The sequence below is a fragment of the Somniosus microcephalus genome, chromosome 3 (assembly GCF_052327205.1).
Source record: "Somniosus microcephalus isolate GS21.2 chromosome 3, FLI_Smic_1.0, whole genome shotgun sequence".
NCBI lineage: Eukaryota > Metazoa > Chordata > Chondrichthyes > Squaliformes > Somniosidae > Somniosus > Somniosus microcephalus.
In genome coordinates this window covers 294,325,978-294,353,441 of record NC_140989.1, presented here as the reverse complement: position 1 = coordinate 294,353,441, position 27,464 = coordinate 294,325,978, and the positions used below count along the sequence as shown (strand labels likewise).

At 46.4% G+C, this 27,464-nt stretch overlaps 1 protein-coding gene across 1 annotated transcript in view; it reads left to right on the top strand.

Annotated features, from left to right (window-relative positions):
• negr1 (neuronal growth regulator 1) overlaps positions 1-27,464 on the top strand; it is an 828,235-nt gene that overhangs the window by 441,545 nt on the left and 359,226 nt on the right. The gene's annotated exons all lie outside the window — the stretch shown is intronic.

The window sequence follows — 27,464 nt, the reverse complement described above, 5'->3', positions numbered from 1 at the left end:
CCGGGCTTAACAAGGGCAATCAAGGGAAAATAGTGTGGATTGACCACAAGTCGACTAAAACCCGATAAGCAGCAGCCCCGCCTCCAACGCACCCCCATTATCAAAATCACCCCCCAAGAGGTGGGGAATGTCCCGATCCAGGGCGATGTGCTCAGCAGCACCACATGTGGCCACTCGTGACACTGCCGCGTTGCAGGGGTTCTTCCCTGCATTAAAGGGAAGGGCCCCATGCTGCGAGCTCTGCAGGTTTCATTGTAGATTTCTGGACCACCAGGGAGTGGGAGTGCCACGTGATCAGCCCGGCACTCAAGCAGAGTGCCGGGCTGAGCGATCGCGCCACGGACGCAGCGACCGATGCCCGAAAATATATATTTTTTTAAATCGGCTTTATTTTTGGCAGAAATTGATATGTCTTGCGCCCATATTTTGCATGTAAAATGGATGCAAAGTATACCAATTTAGCAGTGGGATGACCCGCGCCCAATCTGTTAAAGCGTTGGTCCCCTGCAAAATTCATGGAGTCCATTAGTTGGCTGTCCAGGGCGGATGGCTAAAATAGGCCCCTTATATGTAAATTAGGGGCCTAACGCCTTTTGTAAATCCGTCAGTGATAAACTCAGGATTCTTCAGCGATGTTGCGGCCGCCAACAAGAAATAAATTATTAACATTAAAAAAACTCTTCCTGGCGAGCCAGAAGGAACAGGAGTGTTCCGATGACCATTGCCAGCCCCCGCTCAGCCCCCTACCAAGTGTCTCCCCTCCTCTCACGATCATGTGTTCTGTCCTGATCAACTCCCCACCCCGAGGGCCGCTGCCGGTGTCACAGCAGCCCAGAATTGATGGCTGCTTTGCCGGCGTGCTGCCTGAGGATGAGCAGCAGGCATCCGCAGCTTGTCGGTCTAAATGAAATAAGACCTGAGTCCTTATTTCAATCAAGCTTTGGGATATCTGTTTCGGTGCAGGGATCAACCCGTGTCCAGTTCGTGCTGGCAAACCGGCGCTATGCAATTTCCACCTCTTAGAACAGCTACTGCCTTTGTAAATTCGTCACTCTGTAATAACATCATCCTACCAGTGCTGCTGCTGTTGCTGTCCATCTCAAAGCTGCCCAACCTGTACTGCAAAGAAATTCCTAAACTGCAACAAACACAGCTTTGCTGTTGCTCAAATTGCGATAAATTCTGCTACAGTATTTAAGTATAAATTATAAAATATAATCCAAGCACAATAAATAAAAATAAGGATAACTTTAAAATGGGGACTGAATTATTTGTTCCTGGTCCAGTTTTCGCCACCCTCTACTCCACCTGCAGACTACACTAGGAAGAGTCTCACATTCAAACCCTCCCACTGAGCACAAAAGCAGATCTTGGGTGAAGAAGGACACATTCAAACCCCCCTGCCCCCATTAAGCAGAATGTCAGATCCTGGGTTAGGGAAACCCACCTTCTCCATGCTTCTCACACAGACTAGAAAATGGAGGTCTGGGAGATGGGAGCCTATGAAAGTTATGATATGGGGGAGTGAAGGCTATTTCCTCACAACTCATCCTGCCAGCAGAAAATTTCTGGGCCTGGGGAAGGGAAGGAGAGATCACATCAAGTCCCCTCCCACTGAGAGAATTTGCCACCGTCCTCCCCCAGTCTTTCCTCTGCCTTCCCCATCCCTCCTCCCCATTCCCCCCTCTCCTCCAGTAGAGAATTGTATATCCAGGTTTGCAGATGACACTAAGTTAGGAGGCACAGTAAGTTATGTGGATGAGAGCAGGAATTTGCAAAGGGACAAAGACAGACTAAGTCAGTGTGGCAGATGGAGTTCAGTGTGGGGAAGTGTGAGATCATCCACTTCAGCATCTAAGACAAGTCAGAATATTTTTTTAATGGCAAGAAATTAGGAACTGTGGAAGAGCAAAGAATTTAGACGTCTATGTAACAAATCACTAAAAGCTAGTGTACAGGCACAAAAAGTCATCAAAAAGCCTAATGGAATGTTGGCTTTTATCTCAATGATGTTGGAATTCAAAAGTGAGGAAGTGATACTTCAGATGTATAGAGTCTTGGTCAGACCCCATCTGGAGTATCGCGTTCAGTTCTGGGCACCGCACCTCAAGAAGGATATATTGCCCTTGGAGTGGGTACAACACAGATTCACCAGAATAATATCAGGGCTTAAAAGGGTTAAATTGAGGACAGATTGCATAAACTTGGTTTGCATTGCTTTGAGTTGGGGGTGATCTGATCAAAGTGATTAAAATGATAAAGGGATTTAATAGGATAGATACAGAGAAACTATTTCCTCTGGTGCGGAAATCCAGAACAAGAGGGCATAATCTTAAAATTAGAGCTAGCCCATTTACAACAACAACATCTTGCATTTATATAGCACCTTTAACATGGTAAATGCATCAAGGGGTATGGGGAGAGAGCAGGAATATGGTATTGAGATAGAGGATCAGCCATGATCACATTGAATGGTGCAGCAGGCTCGAAGGGCTGAATGGCCTACTCCTGCTCCTATTTTTCTATGTTCTATGCTTCTAAAACATCCCAAGGTGCTTCACAAGAGCGTAAACAGACTAAACATTGACACCAAGCCAAAGAAGGAGACATTAGGACAGGACCAAAAGCTTGGTCAAAGAGATAGGTTTTAAGCAGTGTCTTAAAGAGAGAGAGGTCGAGAAGCAGAGAGATTTAGGGAGGGAATTACAGAGCTTAGGGCCTAGACAGCTGAAGACAATGGTGGGGCCAAGGAAGTCAGGGATGTATAAGAGGCCAGAATTGGAGGAATGCAGAGTTCTCGGAGGGTTGTAGGGCTCGAGTGAAATCAGGAAGCACTTTTTCACATGAAGGTATTGGAAATCTGGCACTCTGTCTGCCAAAAGGCTGTGGATGCTGGGTCAATTTAAATTCTCAATATTGATATCAATAGATTTTTGTTAGGTAAGGAATGTGGAACAAAAGTGATTAAATAGAGTTAAAGTACAGATCAACCATACTCATGCAATCTTCCTTCATGTTCTCTTCCTTGCTCGGCCTCTCTTCTGCTTGCCCCTTCACTATCCTGTCTTCCTCTTCCTTTCTCCAGTCACCATCATTCCGCCCCCTCTGCTCACCATCTCCCGTCCTCGTGTTTCAACTTCCTCTACCATTTAAGAAAAACATTTTTTCGCTTCAGTTGCCGAATCACAGTACACTTCAAAATACAGGTACACTATCCCTTATCCGAAAGCCTTGGGACCAGCTGAGTTTCGGTTTTCGGAATTTTTCGGATTTCAGAAGGTATTATTATACGACTGGGAAATTTGTATTTAATATAAATTTTAAAAGTTCAGGCTACCTCTTGCGACTGTTCCATGTCTCATTCCCCTTCCTGCTTCTCTGGAAAGCCGGATATCGGCTGACTCCTACTAAGCTGGCCCACAAATCAGGTCGGGGGTCGGGTGGGGGGGAGAAAAGAATATCGGACGGGCTGCGGTTCAGGTCGGGGGGGTCGTCGGGGGGGAGAAAAGAATATCGGACGGGCCGCGGTTCGGGTCCGGTCGGGTGGGGGGGGGTGGGGGGAGAAAAGAATATCGGACGGGCCGCTGTATTGTTGGGTTCACTCTCCCGGTACCTCCTTCACACTGCCCGGCTCGGCCTGCAATCTCCTACCCAGGAGGGAACTCTGTGACCCTCTGCCCTGCTCAGCGTAAGTCGTGCGCCACTCTGGTCATGTCGTGCGCACGACTTACGCTGAACGAAAAAACTTTCGGTTTTTAGAGGTTTTCGGAAGTTCGGATAAAGGATAGTCTACCTGTAGTAGAAAGGCACCAAAAAAGTGTCAAAAAGCAGAATTTTGTGGGGGAAATGACCCCAGACCGCACTAGGAAATATTGCACCATCATAGCTGACTTCTTGCTTTACAAATTTTAAAATCTATCACTGCAAAGGTTGCACTTTTGTGCATTTTAGTTTTTTCCTTGCAATAGAACTGATGGAATCTTAGGTCTAACTGAAAATGAAGTCATTATAAGTTCAAGTTTCATTGTAACTACTTCTTTTCATATATCAGATGTGAGGCCATTGAGTTTCAATTTTCACAGAAAAATAAACTGAATTGCAGTATGTGATCCCAAGACACTAATAAAAACCTAAAATCCAATATAACAAAAGGGAATTTAACTTATTCAGTCACCTTGAAGCAGTGGGCTTGGTCATAGACCTATATTCAATGCTGTTTTTTATCTGTATGTTACTTATTTTTTTTTGCATGTTGCTTTTCGAGATCGGCTTTGTTGAAGCTGTTCATCAGTTTTTTCTGAGTCTTGTAGATTGACATTTATGAAATTTACTCATATCTTGGAAGATGCTTAACAACGTTCCAGGGGCAATGATGAACCTTTATACAGTAAGAGGCAGTCACTGATTTTAATTTATTTTCTCTCTCCATCATAGTACTCCCCACTACATTGTGATGTTAAACTTCACTCTTATGCGATGCTATATCTAGCTGCCTTTCAAGAATTGGGAAAAGCTCGGGCCTAAGCTCAGTGCTCCCCACAAACCCAAGACTTAAAACCTTTGTTGATGTAAATAGAAAGCATATTCTATTGCTTATGTTATTAGGACTCCTAATATGATAGAGAAATGTCTCTCAGACATACACCAGTATTGCCAAGATTTATTTTGCTGAATGTAAAACCGTCATTTCAGCTTCACTGAGTGGGTAGCTCTCTCACCTCTGAGTCAGAAGGTTGTGGTAACTAAGCAGATAAACTAGTCTGACTCTCAATTGCAGGACTAAGGGATGCTGATTTTTAGATGCACTGGTTCTTCAGATAAAACGTTAATCACCGTTGTGTCTCCCAAGTCAGGTACAGATTAAGATTCCATTCAAAGAAAACCATGGACTTCCCCAGTGTGCTTACCAGTATTCCTCCTTCAACCAACACTACCAAAAATAAATTGACTTGTCATTTATCTCATTGCTATTTATGGGACCTTGCTAAGTATAAAAAGGCTAATGTGTTTACCTACATAAGGACAGTCGCTGCATTTCAAAGTGATTAATTGGCCTCGATATTTGTGGGGAGTGGGGGGTTGTAGCGATTGGGTAATGTGTTAAATTCGGCAGGACCTCATTGGAATTTTTGTCGATCTTCTGCGGCCGGCAGCCAGCCAGATTGAGAGGCTGGCTGGCTGTCGCATGGGATGGCCTGCATTGAAAGGCTGCAGCCAGGGAGTGGAGAGGAGGAAAGGAGGAAGAGATCGCAGGTTGGGGGCTTCAGATCGCGAGTCGGGGGCTTCGGATCGTGGGACGGGGGCTTCGGATCGTGGGACGGGGACTTCGGATCACGGGATGGGGACTTTGGATTGTGCGACGGGGGCTTCACATCGTGGGACGGGGGCTTCGGATCATGGGACGGGGGCTTCGGATCATGGGACGGGGACTTTGGATCGTGGGACGGGGGCTTCACATCGTGGGTTGGGGGCTTCGCATCGTGGGACGGGAGCTTTGGATTGCGAGTCGGGGGCTTCACATCGTGGGTTGGGGGCTTTGGTTCGTGGGACGGGGGCTTCACATCGCGGGACGGGGGCTTCGCATCGTGGGACGGGGGCTTCGCATCGTGGGACGGGGGTTTCACATCGCGGGACGGGGGCTTTGCATCGTGGGATGGGGGCTTCGCATCGTGGGATGGGGGCTTCGCATTGTGGGACGGGGGCTTCACATCGTGAGACGGGGGCTTTGGATCGTGGGACGGGCGCTTCGGATCGTGGGACGGAGGCTTCACATCGCGAGACGGGGCTTCACATCGTGGGACAGGGACTTCGGTTCGTTGGACGGGGACTTTGGTTCGTGGGACGGGGGCTTCGGATCGTGGGACGGTGGCTTCGGATCGTGGGACGGAGGCTTCGGATCGTGGGATGGGGGCTTTGGATCGTGGGATGGGGGCTTCGGATCGTGGGACGGGGGCTTCGGATCATGGGACGGGGGCTTCGGATCGTGGGACAGGGGCTTCACATCGTGGGACGGGGGCTTCGGATCGCGGGACGGGGGCTACGGATCGTGGGACGGGGGCTTCGGGTCATGGGACGGGGCTTCGGGTCATGGGACAGGGGCTTCACATCGTGGGACGGGGGCTTCGGATCGTGGGACGGGGGCTTCGGATCGTGGGACGGGGGCTTCGGATCGTGGGACGGGGGCTTCGGATCGTGGGACGGGGGCTTCGGATCATGGGACGGGGGCTTCACATCGTGGGACGGGGGCTTCGGATCGCGGGACGGGGGCTTCGGATCGTGGGACGGGGCTTCGGATCGTGGGACGGGGGCTTCACATCGTGGGACGGGGGCTTCGGATCATGGGACGGGGCTTCACATCGTGGGACGGGGGCTTCGGATCGTGGGACGGGGGTTTTGGATCATGGGACGGGGGCTTTGGATCATAGGACGGGGGCTTCACATCGTGAGACGGGGGCTTCACATTGTGGGATGGGGGCTTCGGATCGTGGGACGGGGGTTTCAGATCGTGGGACGGGCGCTTCGGATCGTGGGACGGGGGCTTCGGTTTGTGGGACGGGGGCTTCGAATTGTGGGACGGGGGATTTGGATCGTGGGACGGGGGCTTCACATCGCCGGACGGGGGCTTCGGATCGTGGGACGGGGGCTTCACATCATGGAATGGGGGCTTCACATCGTGAGACGGGGGCTTCGGATTGTGGGACGGGGGCTTCGGATCGTGAGACGGGGGCTTCGGATTGTGGGACGGGGCTTCACATCGTGGGACGGGGGAGGATTCCGATCGGGTGGGAGAGGTTGGAGGATCGCAGGGAGGGAGGACGAATGTGGCAGGTTTGCTTGGGGGACCGTGGGAAGCAGTCCTGCTCCTGGCCCACAAGCAGTGCTGGAAAAGCACTTTCCTGCTGGATCCGGCTATTCTCAGCTGCCTTCAGCTGCTGGATTTCCCAAGCCCCGGAAAACCCGGCACACAGCCATTAAATATAAAAACCTGCTAAAATTTGAGGTATGCAGCCTCATTAACATATTTATATAACTGGCCCACCTCTTGAGAGCAGGTTAGTCACCTGCCCCCCAACCCGCCTCCATTTAAACTGGAAGTGGGCATGTTGGAGGTGGGTTGGGGGTCAGGTTTCAGATTTTTTATATTTTAAACCTCTCCTTCCTCCCCCAACACCCCTCATGAGAGGTTAAAATTCTCCCCATTGTATCCCATCCAACTCTCCACTCTTTCAGAAATATTTCAACCCTCACAGTTTACACAAACACTCTTCTCCCTTTCCTATGCCAATTCAGTGTGGCACTAGTCAAGCCTGTGCTCTTCCCTCTCCTCCAGTGTTCATGCTGGTACGTTTTGTCCCCCTCAGTTCATGTTAGCATGCTGGCACTCTCTCTCCCCATTCCCTCTCAGCTAATGTTGGTATTCCTTCTTCCCCACCCCAAAGCATAATTCCTAACTTCTCTTTGCCTATGGTCCCAGTTTCTGTCCTTTTCACCTCTTCCCATCTGTGGAATTTACTCTGTGATGTAATTATCAGTTTGGGCACAACACCAATTAGCAATATGAAATTAAAACAAAGATAAAATGTTAACCTTTTTACTCTTAAAAGACAAAATAAGAGCAAGATATAGATGAGCAATATCCAAGCTGTGCTACGTGGATTACTGGCAATCGCAGGAAATCCGACCTTCAACGGCCAAACAGTTTTGTGGACCGGGTGGTTTGGAAAGCAATGTTGCTTCATTGGGGGATGATTCCTAAATCAGAATCCCAAGATCAGTTAATATCAGCAACTTGAGAGGTATGCAAATTAATGGGAACGTGGATTTAAACTGTATGGCATAGATTTTACAGACAAACACTCCTGGTGTGGAGCTTCACTCGCTGGGAATTCAGCCACACAGCTCAGCAGCCCAATAGGAATTTTCATCCATTAAAATGAATGGACAGAACGTTCTGTCGGGCCAGCTGACTGTCATGCCTGAGCTCCCGATATGTGCTACTGGTGAGCAAGGTGTGCAATCATATGGGTGACGCTCCATGCCAGAAGTGCATATTTATAAAATCTATCCTTGTATACGGCCCTACGGTTTCATGCATGCACCTATGCAGCCCACAAAGACAATAAGATTGCTCAGTCCTGATATAGACAGATCCAATTAGGGCAATCTAAAAGATCAATGTTTAATGTCATTATGATGTGCATTGGATTGAGGAATGTTAGAATGGATCACATGTGGGTCATATGGACTGATCACTGAACCATTACTTTGCACCTTGAGCAAGAATTTTTTTGCTTCTATGCAACATCTTAGGACACTTTACTATATTAAAGGTACTGTAAATTGTGAAGAGTTGTCCGAATGTACCACATACAAGTCTGCGCATGTTCAACAGTGGCTATTATCTATTAAATGTACTGCACATCTACTAACTTTATTTATGACAATGCAGTGTTAGTATGCATATGTGCATCCATTATACCTCTCCTGTGGTCAGATTTGAAGATTTAGTGCTGGCCATGAGTTGTGGCATCAGACAGTCTCCATCACCTGCAAAAGACAGAATAGCATTAAGTAAAATAATACAGACATCGCAATCCAGATGTCTTACCTAGCAACTATCCATTAATCAATTCTCCTTCCATAACCCATATGCTTTTCCCAGAATTGCTAAGGATAAATGAGGATAAGGATGCTGCAAAGAAAACTGGCACGGGCATTTGTAATATATCTGGTATCAAACACCGCCTGCTGATTAGAAGAATGGAAGCTTTTTTCTGTTATAGGAGATGAATAGATGAGTAAGTGGGTGCAGTTGAAGAACACAGTCAGCAAATGTAGAAACCAACTCTTTGATTTTTCTGTTGTTGCTATGACAATGTTGGGAAGCTGATATGAGAAGGGAATATCCGCCAGTGCAAGTGACAATGACTGAGAACACTGCTGGCTAATTGTTACCCACAGTCATTCTAGAATGGTTTGAAAGTGCCAAGTAAATAGAAAGCAAGTGCTGTTGCCACTGTTGTCAATACCAGCAGCCATGATATCTGTGAACAAATCTTCCTTTAAGTCCTCAAACAAGTCACATAGCATTTGCTTATTAAATCTAAACCTCTGAAAACAGTGTGTGGCAAGCTGATCAATAAATCTGTTATGTCAACTGTGACTTTTGAGGGATTCCTCTCTGTCCACAAGTGTGCCAGAGCCACCAGTCTGCCGTTATGAAATCAATAGCAGCCAATTATGCGCTTAGTCCGAGTTTACAAGTTTGTGCTGCCGATGGGGAACCTTGCTTGCTGACCGTGCTTAATGGAAAGTTACAGTGCACTTCCCACAGTCCACTACAAGTGGAGAATCAAGGACTGCGCGCTCTGAACTTCCCGATGAGTGCAGCTTCTCACTTGCAGCATGAGTTCATAAAATTAGCCTTACCGTGCATTCAACAAGGCAGGAATTGGGCATCTAGGAGGTAATGTTCTGACTTTTCACTGGCAGTGGGTGCATCGCTCACCAGGCACAGAGATCAGGGACATGATTTTTCTGGGTGGTGGGGTGGGGCGGGGGGAGGTGGATGTTGGTGCGGAAACGGTGCATGTGAGCCCAGTAGCGGGCGGGGACCTGGAGAGTTCAAGGACATTGAGGCAATGCCAATCTTAACAGCAGGGCCTCATCTAAATAAAAGTTCCCAGAGACCCGCCCAATACCCGACCAGATTCACTACCTGGCCAGTGGATGGGAGCAGGAATTTATCCGCAGAATGCAGCAGCCAGTTAATGAGAGGTGGGGATCCAGGGCAATCGTAGATCGGCGATCGTAGAGGGGGTTCCTGCGTGGTCGGCGATTGGGTATGGATGAAGAATCTCTCATGATCAGGTGGAGGCCAGGGCTGGGGAGGCCCAAGCACTCCTTGAGGGGCCTGGGGAGCACTGCTCCTCTTGATCCACAAGGAGGTTAAAGGGAAGAACATTTTTTTAACTAACCTTGCCCTCTTCCTGCCAGATGCCTCAGCCTGCCGAGGTTCTGCTGCCGGGCAGGAGACAGTGCGGGACTTCCCCTGGCTTGATGTTAATATTATGCCATTGGTCCACGACTTTTGCGTGTTAAGTAGGCCCCCACCTGCTTTTAACGGGAGCCTCGTCAATGGTCTGAATCGCCACTGTTAATATTACGGCAATCAGGAACGCCGCAGTTTAGAGGCAGGATCTCACCTGACCCTTTCCTGCCCGTTGGGAGAAGATTAAAATCGAGGCCCAGAAATTTGTGGACTACACAAGCCACGAATTCCCGATGTGTGCTGCCTGCTGGTGAGGCTGCCCACTGGTAGTGCGAACCAAGTTGCTTTATGCGTATGATTGCCTCATTTACACGTGAAAAATGTGCCTGCACAGAACACACGTAGAATGTTCAACAAGTCAAACGATGATACACGAGGAATTCTGCATCGAAATGCAGTGCATCATGCAAAAGACACGTTCAAATTTTGTCGAACTTCAGTCCATGCGGTTATGTTCACTACTATTAAATTGCAGATTTGACAGTTATATAGCATAGTAAACAACAACTCATAGGCAACTGCTTTTTTTTCCTCTAAGTTTCACAAATGTGCCATTCAAGCTGTGGTATGGTTCAAGCATGACCTTTCCTCCATCATAAAGTCAGAAGTGAAAATGTTCGCTGATGATTGCACAGTGTTCAGTTCCATTTGTAATTCCTCAAATAATGAAGCAGTCCATGCTCGCCTGCAGCAAGACCTGGACAACATCCAGGCTTGGGCTGATAAGTGGCAAGTAACATTCACGCCACACAAGTGCCAGGGAATAACCATCTCCAACAACAGAGTCTAACCACCACCCCTTGACATTCAATGGCATTACCATCGCCGAATCCCCCACCATCAACATCCTGGGGGTCACCATGGACCAGAAGTTTAACTGGACCAGCCACATAAATACTGTGGCTACAAGAGCAGGTCTGAGGCTGGGTATTCTGCAGCGAGTGTCTCATCTCCTGACTCCCCAAAGCCTTTCCACCACCTATAAGACACAAGGAGTGTGATGGAATACTCTCCACGTGCCTGGATGAGTGCAGCTCCAACAATATTCAAGAAGCTCGACACCATCCAGGACAAAGCAGCCCATTTGATTGGCACCCCATCCACCACCTTAAAAATTCACTCCCTCCACCACCGGCGTACCGTGGCTGCAGTGTGTACCATCTACAAGATTCACTGCAGCAACTCGCCAAGGTTTCTTCAGTAGCACCTCCCAAACTCACGATCTCTTCCACCTAGAAGGACAAGGGCAGCAGATGCATGGGAACACCATCACCTTCAAGTTCCCCTCCAAGTCACACATTATCCTGACTTGGAAATATATCGGCATTCCTTCATCATTGCTGAGTCAAAATCCTGGAACTCCCTCTCTAACAGCACTGTGGGAGTACCTTCACCACACAGACTGCATCAGTTCAAGAAGGTGACTCCCACCACCTTCTCATGGGCAGTTGGGGATTGGCAATAAATGCTGGCCTTGCCAGCAACGCCCACATCCCAGGAATAAATAAAAAGTGTCAATAGACACGTGTGCCCTGAAATTGCTTAAGGGATCTGGCAGTCTCCTGTTGTAACTCCAGCAGAGGACCAGCTCAGCCTCCCTGAAAACAATGGAGAATCAGTTGTGTCTTATAAGGGGCCAAACCTCCATCTACCCCTTACAAGGCAAATAATAGCAAGAGGGCAGTATAAGTGTTGTTTGCCAGTTACCGTGCGTCTGAGTCTTACTCGAACTTCGACAGTAGAACCAGGAATGGGGACTCCTTATGTCGGGAGTTCCCACTCCTCAGCCTCAGTTGGGACCCAGCTGAGTGAGGTGAGACGTACTGGACTCCACAAGGCAGATGTTGGCCCAGGCCAGGCAAGCAGCTGAAGAAAAGTACTTTTTTGAAGAGATCAGCCTCCTTGCTCAGGGGGCTGATGGTAACATGGGATGTGCCTGGGCAACCACCTGCTCTCTAAGAGTGGAAGGGCACTGAACATTCCAGCCCCCATGGAAAGGTGGGTGCAGGACATGCACCTAATATGGCACTTGCGCTCACCCATCTCATGCTAATGAGATGCTCTCCCACTGACCACACAATCTCCAGTCGGGTCAACGCTGAAGGCCACCAACAGCTGCAATCCTGGCCTTATCACATAGCTGACAGATTTTCAGCCTCCAAGTGACCAATTTTCATGTATCAGCCCAGACAGTGAGTGTTGGCAAGCTATTGAATCACAGGGGGTATTATAATCCTGTTGTTTTTCAGCATCCACACAGGTGCACTTTCCAACATGGAGCACTGGATAGCATTCTTTTCTCAAATCCCTAGCCCAAAGGTGCTGACATGAACTGTAGCACCCATTACTGCCACCCAGAATTGAACTTGGTACCCTCCTAGTCCATGTGGCTTAGTCTCATACTGAGCAGTAACTTTACCAACTGAGCCATTAGGAGAGCTCATAAACATCCTGCTTTGAGACACGAATCTATTCCCTATATATTCTCTCATGGGTGATAAGTTGGGTTTTAAGAATATTTTATTTTCGAGTTGTCAGTTTATGGCATATTCCTTATTCAGCACTGCAACTGGTCCATACTGGGTTTGCAGGGTACTACACTTTGTATGGGACAGTTTTAGGTTAAGCAGATTTTATCACAATATCTGATGAGTGCAGATGGAGGGGTTGAAGTTATTGCACTAGCATTACTGCTTGCACAAATTGAACATTAATGCTGAGCAATTTTTCATGTTCAAGTTACTGCATCACAGAAAATTAATTGTTGCTGTTACTGCCTTTTACATACGTTCCATGCCTAAATCAGGTTTAGATTTGTAAGTCCTCGATGAAAGCCATTTTTACCAGACCTGCACTTCACCCAAATTGTGCTTACTTTCTGCCTGATAACACCTGTTGTTGGAGTGGTGGAGATAATTGGCATTGTGCACAAAGGTGACTAAGGAAGGAGACCTTCTTCTCTATCTGAGGAGGTTACCTCTTTGTAAATAGAGAAGCTATCATAGAGATATGTGACTTCAATAGACCAGATGTGGAGACCCATGGAAATGGCTGATCAGCAGTAGGAATCCAAGGAATCATTGAATAATAGAATGGTTACAGCACGTAAGGAGGTCATTCAGCCCGTCGAGCCCATGCCAGCTCTCTGCAAGAGCACTTCAGCTAGTCCCACTTGAAGGGATAATTACTAGTCCTGGCCCTTTTCGGGCTACCCCAGATCAAACGTATTCCCCAGACATTCACCTTCAACTAAAGTTAGAGATAGCCAAATTCTATAAGACGCTTAATTGGGTCTAAAGGTTCAGACTATCTCTTCCTAAAGGAAAGGAATGACTTGAAGATGTTACCGTCCTCCGGGAAGCACTTTTAATAAGTTTAACTAGACTGTAACCTTCCGGATATTATGAGGATCCGGAAAACACCCCCAGAATTCTGCAACTCCTCACAAAAGAGTACAGAAATTGAGTTCACGAGTTTGATACAGAAATACTATTTGAGACAATTCTAAAAATATATAAGAACTTAAGAAATAGGAGCAGGAGTAGGCCAATCGGCCCCTCAAGCCTGCTCCGCCATTCAATAAGATCATGGCTGATCTGATCCTAACCGCCAATCTACTATCACAGAACCATCTCCTGAATCTAACAGAATTAGACACACGAAATAGGAGCAAGATCAGGCTACACGGCCCCTGGGCCCGCTCCGCTACCCACAGGGCCATGACCGATCCGAACCTAGACTCATGTCCAAATTCCTGCCCGCTCCCCGTAACCCTTAATTCCCTTTACTTCTAGGAAACTGTCTATTTCTGTTTTAAATTTATGTAATGATGTAGCTTCTACAGCTTTTTGGGGCAGCATATTCCATGGACCTACCACCCTCTGAGTGAAGTAGTTCCTCCTCATCTCAGTTTTGAAAGAGCAGCCCCTTATTCTAAGACTATGCCCCCTAGTTCTAGTTTCACCCATCATCGGGAACATCCTCCTCGCATCCACCCGATCCAACCCCTTCACAATCTTATATGTTTCAATAAGATCGCCTCTCATTCTTCTGAACTCCAATGAGTAGAGTCCCAATCTACTCAACCTCTCCTCATATGTCCATCCCCTCATCCCCGGGATTAACCGAGTGAACCTTCTTTGTACTGACTCGAGAGCAAGTATGTCCTTTCTTAAGTATGGACACCAAAACTGTACGCAGTATTCCAGGTGCGGTCTCACCAATACCTTGTACAACTGAAGCAATACCTCCCTATTTTTATATTCTATCCCCCTAGCAATGAAAGCCAACATTCCATTGGCCTTCTTAATCACTTGCTGCACCTGCATACTAACCTTTTGAGTTTCGTGCACCAGGACCCCCAGATCCCTTTGTACTTCAGTATAGATTTCTTAAAGAACTGACATGCAGTTAACAGCTGGTGAGTCAATCACAACTTTAACAGTTCAAAATACAAATAGCTTACCTTTCTGATTCTGAGATCTTTATTCTCGAATCTTAACTTTGGTACACTTTTACATTTGTTATTATTCTTAATGCAGGATATACATCAAAATCAAATAACAGTACCTCTTGATCCCCGAGAAGAGTTAAAAACTTACAGAGCCTGCCTCTGAAGTTGAGAATCGCTTGCCCCTTCCAGCGACTTCTGACTTTCTATCTGAAAGCTCTATTTTTATACTTTTTTTAGTGGTTTATCCTTTGAAGTTTTCTGCTGATGTAAGCTAATTATCTCTAGTCATCTTCTGTTGAATTCTTTTCTATTCTTACTGTCAATTCAGCTGTTAACTTTCAGAATCCTGTCTGCTGTATAGGTGTTCAAAAACTTATCATAAAAAATGGTTATTACACATTTATCCCTTTGATGCCATTCTTACGAAGGACTTCAATTCAATTCTTAATATCACCTTAACTGGTTATAATCAGACATTGTGTCTCCTATTTGTTCAATTTTCAATACAGACACAATGGCCCAGTGATGGGCCTTCAATAACCACAAAACTAGAAGTTATAGACTTAAACAAGTTGGCTTTTAATCACTAAGATCTGAGCTAACATCTCAACACGCCGACTGGTTCACAGGAATGAGTCATACAGATCCTGGGATCTTTATGTAAGAGAAGTCAGGAGCGGAGCCAAGAGCCAAGACCTGGAACCTCCCAGGTTAGTCGGGAAAGAGGAAGTGAAACTATACACAGTGGGGGAGGGTAATATACATGAGTGCAAAACGAATACAGGATCAAGACAAACAGATTTCATTACATTCACCCCTTCTATAGATTTAGTCCATCAGGGTGATGTTTCTTAAAAGTTGGTATAAGTGAGTCTGTCAGGAGGTTTTGCAGTTCTCAGTGATCGGTGCAAAGCCGGTTGGGGTGCCTCTAGGGGAGTGGATTCTGGTTCCTCCGCTGTCCGGGCCTCCGCAGTGTCTTCCAGGTTATCTGCAGTGTCCTCCAGGTTAAAGTTGGGTATTGATACCTCTGGGCGTCCTGTCTCTTTGTAGTGTAGGTCTTCATCGGGTAGTCTCCCATCGTTCTCTCCGCTCCCCGAGGGAGCGAGGTCTTTTATGGAAACAGTGTCCTCTCGCCCGTCAGAGTATTCGATATAGGCGTACTGAGGGTTTGCATGGAGGAGCTGTACCTTTTCCACAAGGGGGTCCATTTTATGGCCTCTCACGTGCTTCCGCAATAGTACTGTCCCCGGAGACGTCAGCCACATGGGTAGAGATATGCCCGAGGTGGATTTCCGGGGGAAAACGAACATCTTTTCGTGAGGGGTAACGTTAGTGGCAGTACATAACAGAGACCTTATGGAGTGGAGCACGTCTGGGAGGAATTCCTGCCAGCGGGAGGTCGGAAGCCCTTTTGACTTTAAGGCTAACGTGACAGCCTTCCAAACAGTAGCATTCTCCCTTTCCACTTGCCCATTACCCCGGGGGTTGTAGCTAGTGGTTCTGCTAGTGGCTATCCCCTTCGAGAGCAAGAACTGGCGCAGCTCGTCACTCATGAATGACGTCCCCCTATCGCTGTGTATGTAGTTCGGCATGCCAAACATGCAGAATAGATTACAGAGACACTTGATGACCGTGGTACTGGTCATGTCTGGGCAGGGAATGGCGAAGGGGAAGCGGGAATATTCATCGATGATATTGAGGAAGTATACGTTACGGTCGGCAGAGGGAAGGGGTCCCTTGAAGTCCAGACTTAGGCGCTCGAATGGCCGTGTGGCTTTGATAAGGTGTGCACGGTCAGGCCTGTAGAAACGAGGCTTGCATTCCGCACAGATGCGGCAGGCTCTGGTCATTGCCCTGACCTCCTCGATGGAGTGGGGCAGATTGCGGGACTTTATAAAATGGTATAGTCGGGTGACCCCTGGGTGACAGAGGTCGTTGTGGAGACCCTGTAATTTGTCCGTATGAATGCTGGCACACATTCCCCGCGATAGGGCGTCTGGTGGTTCATTAAGGGCTCCCGGCCTGTACATAATATCATAGTCGAACGTGGATAATTCGATCCTCCACCTGAGTATTTTGTCATTCTTGATTTTCCCCCTTTGTTATTAAACATGAAAGCCACCGACCGCTGGTCGGTGAGCAGGGTGAAACGTTTGCCGGCTAGGTAGTGTCTCCAGTGCTGCACTGCCTCCACTATAGCCTGTGCCTCCTTCTCGACAAAAGAGTGCCTGATTTCAGGTCCCTGAAGGGTTCGGGAGAAGAAGGCCACAGGTCTCCCAGCCTGATTGAGGGTCGCAGCTAAGGCAAAGTCTGACGCATCGCTTTCGACTTGAAAGGGAATGCATTCGTCCACTGCACACACTGCAGCCCTTTCAATGTCCTGTTTAATACTCGTGAAAGCCTCCCGAGCTTCAGCTGATAGTGGGAAGGACGTCAATTTAATGAGGGGTCGGGCCTTATCAGAGTAATTGGGCACCCATTGGGCATAATACGAAAAAAATCCCAGGCACCTTTTTAAAGCTTTGGGATTGTGTGGCAGGGGCAGTTCCTTTAGGGGGCGTAATCGGTCAGGGTCTGGCCCAATTACCCCATCTTCCACCACACAGCCGAGGATACAGAGACGGGTTGTGTTGAAGACACATTTGTCTTCGTTGTAGGTTAGATTCAGCTTTAGGGCAGTTTTTAAAAATCTCGCAAGATTTAGATCGTGGTCTTGCTGGTTGTGCCCGCAGATAGTGACATTGTCCAGATAGGGGTAGGTAGCTTGTAGTTTATTCTCGTCAACCATGCGGTCCATCTCACGTTGGAAGACCGAGACCCCATTTGTTACCCCGAAGGGCACTCTGAGAAAATGGTAGAGGCACCCGTTCGCCTCGAAGGCGGTGTATGGGCGGTCCTCCGTTCTAATGGGGAGCTGGTGATACGCGGATTTGAGGTCGATAGTTGAGAAGACTCGGTATTGCGCAATCTGGTTGACCATTTCTGATATGCGGGGTAAAGGGTAGGCGTCCAGCTGGGTATAAATATTAACAGTCTGGCTGTAGTCAATTACCATCCGTTTCTTTTCGTTATTTTTAACTATGACTACTTGGGCACGCCACGGGCTGGTACAGCATTCAATAATGCCTTCCCGCAGGAGTCTGTCCACTTCCGCCTTGATAAAGTGTCTGTCTTCCAGACTGTACTGTCTACTTTTGGTCGCTATGGGCCTACAGTTCGGAGCGAGATTAGCGAATAAAGAGGGCGGGCTGATTTTTAAGGTTGATAGGCCACAGACTGTGAGTGGCGGCTGGGACCCGCCATATGCTAGCGTGACACTTTCGTGGTGGCACTGGAAGTCCAGGCCCAAGATTACATTAACACAGAGTTCTGGCATCACGAGGAGTTTAAAATCCTTGTAGTCCGTGCCTTTTACAGTCAGTGTTACCACACAGTAGCCCAAAATGTCCGAAGTGTGGGGCTTAGCAGCCATAGCAATTCTGCTCCGTGTAGGGGTTACCGTTAATGAGTGCCGCCGTACCAGGCTAGGGTGGATAAAACTCTCGGTACTCCCACAGTCAATTAAACATTTCGTTAAATTCCCGTTTACCTGTATGTCCATCATGGATTTTGTCAACGGGTGTGGCCTGGATTGATCCACCGTGATCGAAGCCACTGTTGGGCCCTGGGCGGCCGTTGAGTCGGGAAAAGATGGCGGATCCCAAGATGGCAGCCCGCACGGCACGCACGAGGCAGTGACGGAGTTGGAAATCGGATTCCCCCTGCAGACTTTGCTAAAATGCCCCTTTTTCTTACATTTGAAGCATGTAGCGTCCTTCGCTGGGCATCGTTGTCTGGGGTGCTTGGCCTGGCCGCAGAAGTAGCATTTCGGGCCTCGAGACATTGCCGCTGTAGTCGGACTCCTGGGTGAACTTCTGTGTGGGGACTCCGGCGGCGTCTGAGACCTGGATGGGGAAGATGGCTGATTCCAAGATGGCGGCCCCCTCGGCGCGCACGAGGCGGTGAGGGCTGCATGGCCGGAAGAATAAGAGTCAGAGTTTTTCTGGGCCACGTCCAGGGATCGCGCAGTGGCCACTGCCTTTTTTAAGTCCAGGACCTCCTTCTCCAGCAGTCTCTGCTGGATATAATTCGATTTGAGGCCCGGGATGAAGGAATCGCGGACCAATTCATCAGAGTACGCGTTGGCCGTCACGGCCTTGCAGTTACAGTCCCGGACCAGGTCCTTTAGGCCCTGTAAGAAATCGTCCATTGATTCCTCTGGTCGCTGCCTGCGTGTAGCCAGCAGATGTCTGGCGTACACTTCGTTTACCGGCCTCTGGTATTGTGCCTTCAGGATAGTGTTGGCCTCCGTGTAAGAGGTGGCGTCCCGGATGAACGAATAAGTCCGATGACTTACGCGAGTAGTCAGTAGACTCAGTTTATCTACCTCGCTAGCGGATGAGGCCCCCGCGAAGAGTTCGAAGCATTTGAGCCAGTGTCCAAATTGATTTGATACTTCAGCAGAATGTGGATCCAAGTCCAGACGCTCTGGTTTTAGGAGTCGATCCATCCTAGTATTCTTTAGTGATTAAAATTGATGGGCCTTCAATAACCACAAAACTAGAAGTTATAGACTTAAACAAGTTGGCTTTTAATCACTAAGATCAGAGCTAACATCTCAACACGCCGACTGGTTCACAGGAATGAGTCATACAGATCCTGGGATCTTTATGTAAGAGAAGTCAGGGGCGGAGTCAAGAGCCAAGACCTGGAACCTCCCAGGTTAGTCGGGAAAGAGGAAGTGAAACTATACACAGTGGGGGAGGGTAATATACATGAGTGCAAAACGAATACAGGATCAAGACAAACAGATTTCATTACAATTCGGGTCGGGGGCTTCCCGCGGGTGTAAGCCCCCGACCTGCACTTACCTTGCGCGCCGGCAGTTGAGCTGTAGGGCCCCGTGGAATTCCGCTCCGGGGCCTGGCCCAGCTGCCGGCACGCTGTGCTTGTGTGTCCCAGGGGCGTAGTTAGTGCGATGCGTCCCCTGGGATCACGTGAGCCATGGGCAGCCAATCGGAGGAGGGAAAAGCCCATTCATAAGATTGACAGGTAGACCTGTCAAAACTTATGAATACTACGGGCCAAAATAGCAGTAAATCTTCAAATAAATTTGTTTTTTAAATCATACTTTTTAAATAAACTATAAATTACATTAAATAACTATTTTAAACAATAATTTAAATTTTTGAAAAAAATAATTTTATATTATAACGGGGCTAAAAATAAACTTACCTTGCTTTAAAGTATTTAAAAATAATAAACCTGTGGAAAAAATGTTTTAATTTTAATTAATTGACCACTTACCTTGCAAAAAGCAGGCCTTACGCCTGCTTTTTAAATGTGTAAATCCTGCAGGCTTACCCTCCCGGAAAAACCTGTAAAAAAAAACTAAGTTCAAAGCGCACGCGTAGCCTCCCCTGCGCACGCGTTCGACCTCTGAACCTCTTCGTTCAGAGGATCGGAAGTGCCGGTTTCCCGCGCATGCGCAGTGCATGCAGGAAACCGGCAATTCCATTCGGCCTACGGGTGAGTACCCCGTGCGTACTCACCCGGGGAGAGCCGAATTTCTGGGCCAATGTGATTGCTTGGTGTCATCTATTGATATCATATTTTCAAAGTCTTCTGTAGGTATCTTTTACAACATGTAAATTAAGAACACTTCAACTAGGGTGTTTGTTTTCCTAGCCAGCTTAGTTGGTTATATTACAGACTTCGGGACTCCTTGTTTCATTTGATGTTACTTTTACAAAGGCAAATGGTTTTTTAATGTTCTGTGTTTCTGTTCAAAGTGTTAGTTTTTAACACTTTAAACTGGGTATAGCTATTGTGTTGGTTCCAAACTGCAGACTTCTTGGAAACTGCAACCCTTTGCTTCAACAGGGCCATTGTCTCAGTATTTACAATCAATTCCCATTTCAAAAGCTTGTGTGGTGTTTACAACTTTTGTGTTAACACTTAATCTTATCTCAGAAGCCTGTGTTCACAGCTTGTGTCGTTGAGGCTTTTTAGATTTTTAAACCCAGTTTATCATGTATTAATAAAATCGGAATTCTGTTCATACGATGGTGTATCTTTCTGAAACATGGCTTTTCCTTTACACACTCACCCGCCCTTTCCCTGTAGCCCTGCACATTTTTTTCGATCTGTCAAAAATTGCAGCATTCAGCTTTCTGTTCCGGAGAGATCTCTAAATCATCCTGAGAGGAAGGAATTAACCTGGAGTACAGATTGTCAGTGTTTGACAGCTTCAAACAGCTGTGAAACGCTGATATTTCATCTGTCAAAAGGTCGTGACAGATGAAATTTCAATCTGTGACGTCACCTGTTGCCGGGTGGCCCTTAATTGGCCTGCCCGGGCTCAACAAGGTCAATCAAGTCTAAATCGCTTGGGTTGGCTAGAACTCGATGGAGGTGGGACTACAACCCCAAAAGTTGTAGTCCCCCCTCCTCAATGAAAATCCAGCCCTGTGCCTCTATTTATGAAGCCTAGTATCCCGCATGCTTTTTTAACCGCCTTCTCAACTGGCCCTGCCACCTTCAATGATTTGTGCACATATACCCCCAGGACTCTCTGTTCCTGCACCCCCTTTAGGATTGTACCCTTTAGTTTATATTGCCTTTCCCCATTTTTCCTGCCAAAATGTTTCACTTCGCACTTTTCTGCGTTAAATTTCATCTGCCATGTGTCTGCCCAATTCACCAGCCTGTCTATGTCATCTTGAAGTCTATCACTATCCTCCTCACTGTTCACTATACTTCCAAGTTTTGTGTCATCTGCAAATTTTGAAATTGTGCCCTGTACTCCTAAGTCCAAGTCATTAATATATATCAAGAAAAGCAGTGGTCCTAGTACCGACCCCTGGGATGTACCTTCTTTGTGTCCGAAAAACAACCGTTCACCGCTACTTTTTGTTTCCTGTCACTTAGCCAATTTTGTATCCATGCTGCCACTGTTCCTACTATTCCATGGGCTTCAACTTTGCTGGCAAGCCTATTATCTCGGACTTTATCAAACGTCTTTTGGAAATCCATGTGTACACCACGTCCATCACATTGCCCTCATTAACCCTCTCTGTTACCTCATCAAAAGACTCGATCAAGTTAGTTAAACATGATTTGCCTTTAACAAATCTGTGCTGGCTTTTCTTTATTCATCCACACTTGTCCAAGTGACTGTTAAATTTGTCCCTGATTATCGTTTCTAAAAGCTTCCCCACTGCCGAGGTTAAACTGACTGGCCTGTAGTTGCTGGGTTTATCCTTACACCCTTTTTTGAACAAGGGTGTAACATTTGCAATTCTCCAGTCCTCTGGCACCACCCCCGTTCGAAGGAGGATTGGAACGTTATGACCAGTGCCTCCGTGATTTTCTCCTTAACCTCCCTCAGCATCCTAGGATGCATCCCATCCGGTCCTGGTGACTTATCACTTTAAGTACAGACAGCCTTTCTAGCACCTCCTCTTTATCAATTTTTATCTCATTAAGTATCTCCACTACCTCCTCTTTCACTATGACTTTGGCAGCATCTTCTTCCTTGGTGAAGACAGATGCAAAGTACTCCTTTAGTACCTCAGCCATGCCCTCTGTCTCGATGCATAGGTCTCCTTTTTGGTCCCTAATCGGCCCCACCCCTCCTCTTACTACCTGTTTATTATTTATATGCATAGAGAAGACTTCTGAATTCCCCTTTATGTTAGCTGCCAATCTATTCTCATACTTTCTCTTTGCCCCTCTTATTTTGTTTTTCACTTCCTCTCTGAACTTTCTATATTCAGCCTGATTCTCACTTGTATTCTCAACATAGAAACATAGAAGATAGGAGCAGGAGTAGGCCATTCGGCCCCTCGAGCCTGCTCCGCCATTTAATGAGATCATGGCTGATCATCCAAATCCAAACCCTGTCCCTGCTTTCTCTCCATATCCCTTGATCCCTTTAGCCTTAAGAAATATATCTAACTCCTTCTTGAATATATTTAATGAATTGGCCTCAACTGCCTTCTGTGGTAGAGAATTCCACAGGTTCACCACTCTCTGGGTGAAGAAATTCCTCCTCATCTCTGTCCTAAATGGCTTACCCCTTATCTTTAGACTGTGACCCCTGGTTCTAGACTCCCCCGCCATTGGGAACATCCTGCATCTAGTCTGTCTAGTCCTGTTAGAATTTTATAAGTTTCAATGAGATCCCCTCTCATTCTTCTAAACTCCAGCGAATATAAGCCCAATAGACCCAATCTCTCCTCATACGTCATTCCTGCCATCCCAGGTATCAGTCTGGTGAATCTTCGCTGCACTCCCTCCATGGCAAGAACATCCTTCCTCAGATAAGGCGACCAAAACTGCACACAATACTCAAGGTGTGGTCTCACCAAGGCCCTGTACAACTGCAGCAAGACATCCTTGTTCTTGTACTCGAACCCTCTTGCTACGAAGGCCAACATACCATTTGCCTTCTTAACCGCCTGCTGCACCTGCATGCTTACCTTCAGCGACTGGTGCACAAGGACACCCAGGTCTCGTTGCACTTCCCCTTCTCCCAATCTATTGCCATTCAGATAATAATCTGCCTTCCTGCTTTTGCCACCTCGCATTTATCCACATTATACTGCATCTGCCATGCATCTGCCCAATCACCCAACATGTCCAAATCATACTGGAGTTTCTCGGCATCCTCCTCACAGCACACACGCCCACCCAGCTTTGTGTCGTCTGCAAACTTGGAGATATTACATCTAGTTCCCTTGTCTAGATCATAACCTGACATCTGACATACGCGCTCTTTTTCTGCTTCATCTTACTCTCTATCTCAAGGAAGCTGAGGAAGAAAAATAGACGGAGTAACCATCAGCGTGAGATGTGTCAGTGTTGGAAGGGAGACTGGCAGATCAGGTGCTCACTGGAGATTTCATTTCATGTTGATCCCCACACATGCTCCTAGAATCAGTTCAGTGAACTGATTTTTATGGCCCATTGTCTATTTGTAGCAAGTAGATAGTTGGAGCTGGTCATGTGAAGATGCTACTGTTTGCATTACTTTAAAGTCCATAAAATAAATCTGACTTAACAATGAAAAGTATCGTGCTTTCTTTAATGACTACAGTAGTATGTGTGGTGTAAATGTGTTCAATTTGATGGAGCACATGCTAGCCCCCTTTTGTTTTGTGCCATTGAATAACTCCAAGTCCTTCCACTCAGTGAACTATGAACTAATGGACTACATCACAGAATAATCCTGACACAGATATACAGGACTGTCCTGTGATTTAGTCACTAACGAGGCTGCATGCTTTCAGGGGTATCTTGCTTCATTTATGTTCAGGCAAATAATGTGCTTACTTGAGATCCTCTCCTCAGGTGATAGTGCCAGCGAGGTAAATCCAAGCCAACACGTTTACTTGCTGGATACTTGTACAACAAGCTGCATCCAGCTGAGATCGACAGACGTACCTTTCAAGCACATTTAGCACCTCTGTACTTTGGACAGTGAGAGAGTAAGATCCATGAGCTGAATCCTCACATTTGTCTGGCAAAAATATTGGGCTGCAGTTTTGCCACCAGGATAGATGGGCAGTTTTAGCAATGTTAGCACAGGAAACCAGCTACTGGATCTTTCTCTTTCACGACCCAAACTACAGAAGTGCTAAATCTAAAAGTCCCTTTTTGCTTGTTGAGATCAATTTGAAGAAAAATATTTTCTATTTAGCACAGGGGTGGAGGGAAGGGGGAGATGATCCATTTAGTATTCTTCTATTACAATACGACAATTAAATTGTTGAAGTATCCTAGGCAAGTACAGAAAAACTGGGACTATTGGTAGTTAATAGTTAATCCATAGCACAGTCCATAAAAATCACTTGCTTCAATTTCCTACTTATTAAATATGCAGTTTTGAACTATCTCCCAGAACAATAATTAAGTGTTCTAACCACACAATTTTAATGAATGAAAGCAAACATGGGATTAATGCAAATTCATTTCTGACATTTAAGAAATGTTCAGCTTATTACTAAATGGTGGTTTCTTTGACAAGTCAGCTTTTGGCCATGACAGTCATTGGAAAATGTAACCAGATTAAATACTATTTTGTTTGTTCTATATACAATTTATTTATTTATAGCTCTTTAACTAGCAGTACTAAATATATTTATTTTATATGTAGGTTGTTGAATAGAGATGTCATGTAATTTAAGGTGGAAACATGTAAGGCAATACATATGGTGAGGAAGGAGAGGAAATAAATACCAAGTGGTTAAGCTTTAAAAGGAGTAGAGGAGCAGAAAGGCCCTGGGCAGGGCCAGGACCGATGTCCTAGGGGGAGTGTTTGCTAGTGCTCTGGGGGAGGGTTTAAACTAAAATGGCAGGGGGTTGGGAACCTGAGCAGGGAGACAGAGGAAAGGGAAACAAGGATAAAAGCAAAAGATAGGAAGGAGAAAAACAAAAGTGGCAGTCAGAGAAATCAACGGTTTAAATCAAACATGGCCACAGTAAATAATAATTCTAATAGGTCTAAGAGTGTTCAAAAAACAAGCCTGAAGGCTTTGTGTCTTAATGCGAGGAGCATTCGTAATAAGGTGGATAAACTAACTGCGCAAATAGAGGTAAATGAATATGATTTGATTGGGATTACGGAAACATGGCTCCAGGGTGGCCAAGGCTGGGAACCCAACATCAAGATAGGCAAAAAGGAAAGGGAGGTGGGGTAGCATTGCTGGTTAAAGAAGGAATTAACACAATTGTAACGAAGGATATTTGCTCTGATGATGTGGAATCTGTATGGGTAGAACTGAGAAATACCAAGGGGCAGAAAACATTAGTGGGAGTGGTATATAGACCTCCAAACAGTAATGCGGAGGTTGGGGATGGCATTAAAAGGGAAATTAGAGAAGCGTGCAATAAGGGCACAGCAGTCATCATGGGTGATTTAATCTACATATAGATTGGGCTAACCAACTTAGTAACAATACTGTGGAGGAGGAATTCCTGGAGTGTTTACGGGATGGTTTCCTGGACCAATATGTCGAGGAACCAACCAGAGATCAAGCCATCTTAGACTGGGTATTATGTAACGAGAAATGATGAATTAGCAATCTTGTTGTACGAGGCCCCTTGGGTCGGAGCGATCATAATATGATAGAATTCTTCATTAAGATGGAGAATGAAGTAGTTGACTCAGAGACTAGGGTCGTGAATTTAAATAAAGGAAACTACGATGGTCTGAGGAGCGAGTTGTGTAGGATTGATTGGGGAATGTCACTCAAAGGGTTGACGGTGGATAGGCAATGGCAAACATTCAAAGACCGCATGGATGAACTACAGAATTTGTTCATCCCTGTTTGGCATAAAAATAAAACAAAAAAGGTGACTCAACCGTGGCTAACAAGGGAAATTAGGGATAGCATAAGATCCAAGGAGAGGACATATAAATTGGCCAGAAAAAGCAGTAAACCTGAGGATTGGGAGCAGTTTAGGATTCAACAAAGGAGGACAAAGGGATTAATTAAGACGGGGAAAATAGAATATGAGAGTAAGCTTGCAGGGAACATAAAAACTGACTGTAAAAGCTTTTATAGATATGTGAAGAGAAAAAGATTGGTGAAGTCAAGCATAGGTCCCTTGCAGTCAGAATCAGGGGAATTTATAATGGGGAACAAAGAAATAGCAGACCAATTAAATACATATTTTGGTTCTGTCTTCACAAAGGAGGACACAAATAACCTCCCAGAGATGTCGGGGAACATAGGGTCTGATGAAAGGGAGGAACTGAAAGAAATCAGTATTTGTAGGGAAATGGTGTTGGGGAAATTGATGGGATTGAAGGCCGATAAATCCCCAGGGCCTGATAATCTACATCCTAGGGTACTTAAGAAAGTGGCCCTAGAAATAGTAGATGCATTGCTGATCATCTTCTAACATTTGATGGAATCTGGAACAGTACCCATGGATTGGAGGGTAGCTAATGTTACCCCACTATTCAAAAACGGTGGTAGAGAGAAAATGGGGAATTACAGACCGGTAAGCCTGACATCGGTAGTGGGGAAAATGCTAGAGTCCATTATAAAAGATGTAATTGCAGAGCACTTGGAAAACAGTGACAGGATCGGACAAAGTCAACATGGATTTACAAAAGGTAAATCGTGCTTGACTAATCTACTGGAATTTTTTGAGGATGTAACTGGTAAAATAGATAAGGGAGAACCAGTGGATGTGGTGTATTTGGACTTTCAGAAGGCTTTCGATAAGGTCCCGCATAAGAGATTAGCGTGTAAAGTTAAGGCACGTGGGATTGGGGGCAAGGTATTGGCTTGGATAGAGAACTGGTTGGCAGACAGAAAGCTAAGAGTTGGAATAAACGGGTCTTTTTCTGAGTGGCAGGCAGTGACTAGTGGGGTACCGCAGGGATCGGTCCTTGGACCCCAGCTATTCACAATATATATTCATTACCTAGACAAGGGAACTAGATGTAATATCTCCAAATTTGCAGACGACACAAAGCTGGGTGGGCGTGTGTGCTGTGAGGGGGTAGCCGAGAAACTCCAGGATGATTTGGACAGGTTGGGTGATTGGGCAGAAGCATGGCAGATACAATATAACGTGGATAAATGTGAGGTTATCCACTTTGGTGGCAAAAACAGGAAGGCAGATTATTATCTGAATGGCAATAGATTGGGAGAAGGGGAAGTGCAACGAGGCCTGGGTGTCCTTGTGCACCAGTCGCTGAAGGTAAGCATGCAGGTGCAGCAGGTGGTTAAGAAGGCAAATGGTATATTGGCCTTCGTAGCGAGAGGGTCAGGAACAAGGATGTCTGCAGTTGTACAGGGTCTTGGTGAGACCACATCTTGAGTATTGTGTGCAGTTTTGGTCGCCTTATCTGAGGATGTTCTTGCCATGGAAGGAGTTCAGCGAAGATTCACCAGGCTGTTA